The sequence below is a fragment of the Arachis ipaensis genome, chromosome B4 (assembly GCF_059453495.1).
Source record: "Arachis ipaensis isolate K30076 ecotype BB chromosome B4, ASM5945349v1, whole genome shotgun sequence".
Classification (NCBI taxonomy): Eukaryota; Viridiplantae; Streptophyta; class Magnoliopsida; order Fabales; family Fabaceae; genus Arachis; species Arachis ipaensis.
Genome location: NC_142439.1, coordinates 145114447 through 145121694, shown reverse-complemented (window position 1 = coordinate 145121694; position 7248 = coordinate 145114447). Strand labels below are relative to the sequence as shown.

General features: G+C 26.8%; 1 long non-coding RNA gene across 1 annotated transcript; it reads right to left on the bottom strand.

Moving 5' to 3' along the window:
- Positions 1-2106: 2106 nt before the first annotated feature.
- LOC107635508 (uncharacterized) lies at positions 2107-3214 on the bottom strand. The gene is made up of 2 exons (XR_001619269.3): positions 3075-3214; positions 2107-2582 (listed from the first exon to the last, which is right to left on the bottom strand). It is a non-coding gene; the product is annotated as an uncharacterized LOC107635508 (long non-coding RNA).
- Between the last annotated feature and the right edge of the window lie 4034 nt (positions 3215-7248).

Sequence of the window (7248 nt, the reverse complement as noted above, 5' to 3'; positions counted from 1 at the left end):
TTTTTATAGAAAAAAATTATACATTGTTTTTTAAATAAAACTTTAAAAACAAAAATACTAGGAATAGAATAGTCTAGAGTTTGACATCTTTTCATAAGTATAAATAGTCAAAATTAAACATTAAAATTATACTTATTATATATAGAAATTAACGACTTATAAATATTTGTCAACTGAAAATAGTAAAATAAAAGTTAGACACAGAATTCTAACTTAAATAATGGGAAGTTAAGGGTAATGAGACATAGCATCTAGGGGTGTTCAAATCCAAACCGATCCAAATTAAACCGCTCATTCAATCCAATTCAAACCAAAAACCGATTAAAACCGCACTAATTCGGATTTGATTGGATTCTATTTTTTGCAAACCGCTGGATTGGATCGGATTTCGAATCTACTTTTCATAACCAATCCAATCCAATCCAAACCGCACAATGTGCTATAATATTATTATTTTATTATTATATTTACAATTATATTTATAACATATTCAATTTGTTATACATTTTTCTATTATTCATGTATTATTATTATTTAATAAATATTTTATGTTTAAAATATTATTTATTTATTTATTTTAACTAACTTATAATTTTATTTCTATTGTTATGTTATCGTTGGCTATTTAAGATATGTTAAGACTTGTTATGTCATTGTTGATTATTTAAAATTTGATGTTAAGACTTGTTATATGTATCTAATTTTTTTATTTAAAAAACCGCAAATCCAAACCGATCCAAACTGCTTGTAATCGGATCGGATCGGATCGGATTTTCAAAAAAAGTTTATCCAATCCAAACCGCACCGCACATAAATTAAACGTTCGGATTGGATGACTTTTTCCCTTAAAACCGAACCAAACCGCACCGCGAACACCCCTATTAGCATCTATAAAAGACAGTGTTAATGCAAGTTAAAAGGATTTACCAATAACTAGGTTGTGGTGAAAATTCACATATAAATGAAAAATAAAAAAATAAAAATTACATTTTATAAAATTACTTATGAGAAACTTTTACCAATGAAAATATATTTTACATGTAATTACATTTTACAACATGTCGACGACTTCACTAATTTTATAAAATGGTAATTTGAGTGTTTTAGTGAAAAATAATCACTGCCTTTCCTAGTAATATATGTTGATAAATGGCATATATTTGGAGATATGTTATATTTTCAGAGAATTTCTTCATGTTTCTTCCATATAACGTCATGCAATGATCAGCTGTATTACATAAATAAGTATACTTATAATTATGTTAGTATTAAAATAAAAATAAAAAAACAAAATATATTTTTTGTTTTTAAAATTTGATAAAAATTTTAAAAATTTTCTTAAGTTTTATGTTGTTTTAATTTTGTCCCAAAATTTTTTGATTGCATGAAATATATACTTAACAGCTAATTTTTCAAAAAAAAAATTTACAGCTTTAGGTCATTTATTTATATCCAATCCTAATTTTCATAAAATTAGCAAATAAATTCTTGTTTGCTCTAATATATATTCACAACATACTGCTCTAATAAATAAATATGAATATAAATGGTTAAAATCAAGATTGTCAAATTGCATTATTAATTAAGAAAAAAATTAGTAAACTTCATGTATTTGTTACAACAGAAAACTACTAACAAAATTAATCTATGAAACTAATAAAAATCTTGAGTAGATTTAAAGTTGAAAAAAGATAAAATAAGAGTTAAATTATCATTAAATTTGTAGTTTTTATCATGTTTGATTATTATTTTAATTTAAGGATTAAGAAATTTTTACTTCTTTATCTTATCGAGTTCTTTATTTTAGAGGGACTTAATCTTATGTAATCTAGAACTAATAATTGATTTCTTAACAGTTGAACTCATAATATATAATACGCTTCATCATCGTCGAATTAAGTTATTGGTGCATAAATCTACATAAAGTAGTAGTGCTCATGGTTCACCAATTTAAAAATAATTTTTTTGAACAAATTTTAAGTAACTTTGAGCTAATATTATTGTAGATTAATTAAACAGAAAAAGCCAACGTGTTTCGTTTAGATCTTGTGATGTGTTCTATTTTTTTTTTAAATTCACCAAAAAAAACACATTAAAAACCATCACTATTCCCCTGAAAATGAAAGCTCATATATGCTTTAATTTATTTCACAAACACCGTTACAAACTGAAAAGTAACACGCTTACAGTACTAGCTAGCTAGTAACACAAAAACATAGATGGAAATTGGGATGGATGATATAGCTAGCATTATTACTCCTAGCTAGTAACACACATAATAATATAGGAAACATTTTAAGTACACTGAGAAATACTGGTACACCAATCATTTTAACTGTTGATTTCAATTAATATATATTATATATATTTTTTATAATTCAAATCAACGGTTAAAATAATTAGAGTACCTATATTTCTAGTACACTTGAAATGTTTCCAATAATATAAACATTACATACTACTCTCTATTTAGAGATGAGAAGGAGGACGACGAAGTGGAGGTGGAGTTTTTATATATCTTTGCGGATCACTTCCAACATGTGCTCCTTTTGTTCCTCTATATCCTCTCTCATCACTTTCATCTGCATGTAATAGTGATACATACATTCAGCTTGTCGTTCACAACTTTTTTATTTTGACATATTTATTTTTAGATTATATTATGTATATACCAAAATCAGTTATTAGTATAAAATATATGTTAGAATATACATACACATTAAAAATAAATTAAACTATACATGTATTTATATACAAATATATTGGTGATTAATTTTATTAGCTGATTTTCAGCTATAAATATTAGGAAAAAAAAGATGACAAATCATTTCATTCTATTTTTATGTCAGTACTGCATATTAGCCAATTAATTAGAAATTTTATCTTTTATAATTTTAAAAAAATTGATCTTCAGCGATATTATTTTTAGGAAAAAATTAAGGATTTATTAATTTTTTAAAACACAAAAAACTAATTCATTTTATATTCTAAACGAATCAAAGCGTAACTTATCAAATTTTTTTAAGAACTAATATGTATCATAATAAAAATTAACAAAGAGTACTCTATCTTACCTTTGATGAGTTGAACCTCTGGAACTGCTAAAGTAGTTGAAGAGAGTAGAGAGGCCATGGAAGCCAAAAGTAAGAATGCAATAAAAATGACCTTCATGCTGTGATCATATATCATTGTATCCCAAGGTGCTGTGTATTTATATTGCCCTTAAAATGTGTATGACGTATTTTTCAATTTAATGCTTGTTTGGTCTCATTAAGTTGTTTAAAAAATATCTTTTTTCAATAAAAAAAGATTTTTTTTTATTATTTTTTATCGTGTTTAGTAAATTTTTAATAATAAAAATAAAAGTACTAAAAAAATATAAAAAAAAATATTTTTTTAAAAAATTATAATTTACATTTTTTTAAAAGAATTTAAAAAAATTATATAATAAATAAATAAAAAAGTACTTTTATATTATTATACACAAATATAATTGATAAATAAAAAAAATTTTTTGCATGAGATATCCAAACATAAAATTATTTTTACTTTTATTTTTAAATAAAAAAATTTTTTTAGCGTATTTAATAAATTTCTAGTAATACAAGTAAAAGTATTAGAAAAGTAAAAAACACTTCTTTTTTGAGAAATTACAATTTATATCTTTTTTAAAAAAAATTATAAAAAACATATTTTCATGTAAAAAATAAACAAAAAATACTTTTATATTGTTATACTTAAACATAATTGATAAATAAAAAAATCTTTTTGCATTCTATATGCAAATATAAAATTACTTTTACTTTTCCATAAGATCTTTTAAAAAAAGATAACTCAAAAAAAAATCTTTATAATTATATGAAAATCAGCATTTAATAAATAATTATACTAATTGTTAATTATTTTAATTATCAATTATTCCAAATATACTAATTATCAACCATTCTAATTGACAATAATTATAATATAATTGTCAATCATACATAATTAGTATTTAAATAATATTTACGCTAATAGCTTTAATAACTAATTATTATAATTATATAAAAATTAGTATTTAATAAATAATTATATTAATTGTCAATTATTTTAATTATCAATAATAAAAATATAATTATCAATCATACATAATCAGTATTTATATGATGTAAAAAAAATGTAAAATATGATGTAAAAAAAATTAAAGCAACATAACTTTTTTATTAAAATAAATATATTTTTTGTTTATCTTTTTAGACATTTGTTTATTTTTTTAAGTCAAATTTTAATTGATATAAACTAATGTTAGTTAAGTGTACCAAAAAAAAATAACAATCAATAAAAAAATAAAATTTAAGTAAGAAAAATATGTTCTGAAAAGTTGAAATAAAATAATGACCTCAATTATGATCATTAAACATAATTTATCATATATATTTACTTTAAGATTTATACTTTGAAAACTTGGAGTATCAATATTTTGTATTTTTTATATTCTCAATTTTAGACTATCACAAATATTAATTGTTCTCTAATAATGATATTCCTTTTAAAAAAATAAACATAATTAAACGATTCTAAAAATATATAATAATTTCAAAAAAACAAAAAAGTATAATTACGTAAAATATAACATTTGCGTAATAACTGAAATTTAATTGCCAATATAAAAGTTATATAATATCATATCGTAATTAAATAAGTATTTAATCAAAGAATTTAATATTTATATAATATAAAATAAATTAAAATTTGAGCTTAACCATAATAAGTTCCCAAGTTTAAATATTTTTAAATCAAATTTTATTATTTTTTTATCATAGTAAATTATGCAATAAAAAAAATTCATAGGAGCATTATTGAGAATAAGAGAAATAAGATCATATTAATTATATTTATATAATAATCTAAAATTATAAAATTAAATATTCATCATATATATTAAAATAGAAAATAATCTATTCATAAATAAAAAAAAATTATTATTAAAAATTGAATATACAGATAAAAAAGTAAATTATAACTTGTAAAAATTATCTCTAAAATTTATTACGTAAATAATAAAAGTCATGTATCTATGTAAATTAAATTATATTAAACTGTAAGATATTTAAATATTTAATAAATAAATTAATTAATATAATTGATTTGATTTAATAATTTAAAAAATTAAATTTGGTATATACAAGACCAAAAGATGATTCTTATAACAAAAATATTAGGGCTCATATAACAAAAAATATATCTATAATAAATTATTTTCATTCCTTTTTATAGTGCATATTTTGGGTCAAATAAATGGCAAGAATTGAGAACATAAAAAGTATAGTAATTACCATAAAAATTGGAATGAAATGCGGGAGTATTTTGTGAAGCATGACCTTCAAGTGCAGAAAATACCAAATGCCTTACCATCAGAGTCTTCAATGCTTATTTGTTTTTTGTCTTTTCCCCATACATTAAGGAATTCACACACAACCACCCTATAAATGTGTCTTGCGTCTGCATTTTTGTAATTATTTGTTTGTGATGTGTCTGCCTCTTTGTAATTATGAAAATTCAATGGTGCTGGTTGTGAAAATACCATGTCATGCTGTCGATAGGTGTATAAGTGTATTAATGTATTTCAATGTTTATCTTTTCTCCGATTTAATTTTTTTTTTTGAATTAAAGGGAGTTCAACACAACAGGGTGGAGCATTAAAAGGAACTACAAGTTCATGAAGATATGAACTAAAACCAACTCCTACATATCTTATGAAACCAACCCCTCCTTGTTAACTTTGACTTGGGATCAACAACCAACAGTTTCACCTCCAATCCAATCCTCAGCATAAGCAAAAGACTTGTTTATAATTTTCAGCAATCTGGATGCTTTGTTTCGAAACAGTCTGCCATTCCTTTCTATCCAGATTGTCCAGACAACAGCAAAGAACCCAAGGAACCACCTCTTTCTCTCGACCTTCCATATTGCCATGTTTGTCCAGCTTTCGAAGTGGTCCTTTAGAGTACCGGGCGAGCACCAACTCCTACCAAACGCATGCAGCCAGGCACACCACACCTGCCAAGTGATATCACATCCAAGAAACAGATGGAATACAGTTTCATCAGACGTAGAACATAGTACACAAAGCCTGTCATTCTGGTCAAGAATCCGTAATCTACACAGACGATCCTTGGTGTTCACCCTTCCAACCAACACAAACCAAGACAAGAGCTCAATCCTTGGAGGGACGAATCCTTTCCATACGGCGCGCGTGAAGCTATAGCTAGTAATTTCATCCGGAAGAACTTCCGCCTGCAACGTCTGTACAAAGGAGTTCGTTGAATAAACACCTGTTTTATCCAATTTCCAAATCACAGTATCCTCTCTTTCAGTTGTAGGCTTGGCTAGTTGCAGGGTCTCATGAAGTTGTCTTACCAGATCCAGCTCCCACTGAAACAACTCCCGCCTCCATTGGAAGCTCCAGATCCATTCTAATCCATCCCAGAACCCACAATTCCCTACGACAGCGCCTTGAAGGGTAGAAATCGAGAAGAGCCTAGGAAACTTGTCTTTCAATGCCCCATTAGGCAACCAGCTATCCTCCCAGAATCTTATTGTTCTACCATTCCCAAGCTCCATAGACAACCCGCTTATCATTTTTTCCCTTAAGCGCGGCTCACAGACTTGTAGCTGACATATATCCTTCCAAGGACCTCCTCGTGTGGGTACCGGCTGATCTCGAATCATCACCTTAGGATCCATATTGGTGCAGGAGCAAACCACTTTCTTCCATAAGGGGCAGTCTTCTCTTGAGAATCTCCACCACCACTTGAACAGCAATGCTGTATTCCGAATAACTGCATCCCCAATTCCAAGGCCACCTGCCTTCTTCGGAGCCATAATTACCTCCCATTTTACAAGAGGCACTCCTTGCTTCTCCCCATCTGAACTCCACAAGAATTGTCTTTGTAGGGAGATTAACTTCTCTGCCACTAACTTTGGCATCTTATACAAGCTGAGGTAGTAAATAGGCAGGCTACTAAGAACCGATTTAATTAGGACCAGCTTACCCGCTTTGTCCAGAGTCTTCGCTTTCCACAAGCTTAGCTTCTCCTCTACCTTGTCAATCACCGGTTTCCAGGTCTTCACCCTTCTCGGATTTGCACCCAGGGGGATACCCAGATATCTGATCGGCAGAGTCGCCTCCGTACACCCCAATAACATACACATCCTCTGGACCCACACCCTCTCACAGTTCACCGGGATAATGTTGGACTTCTCAAA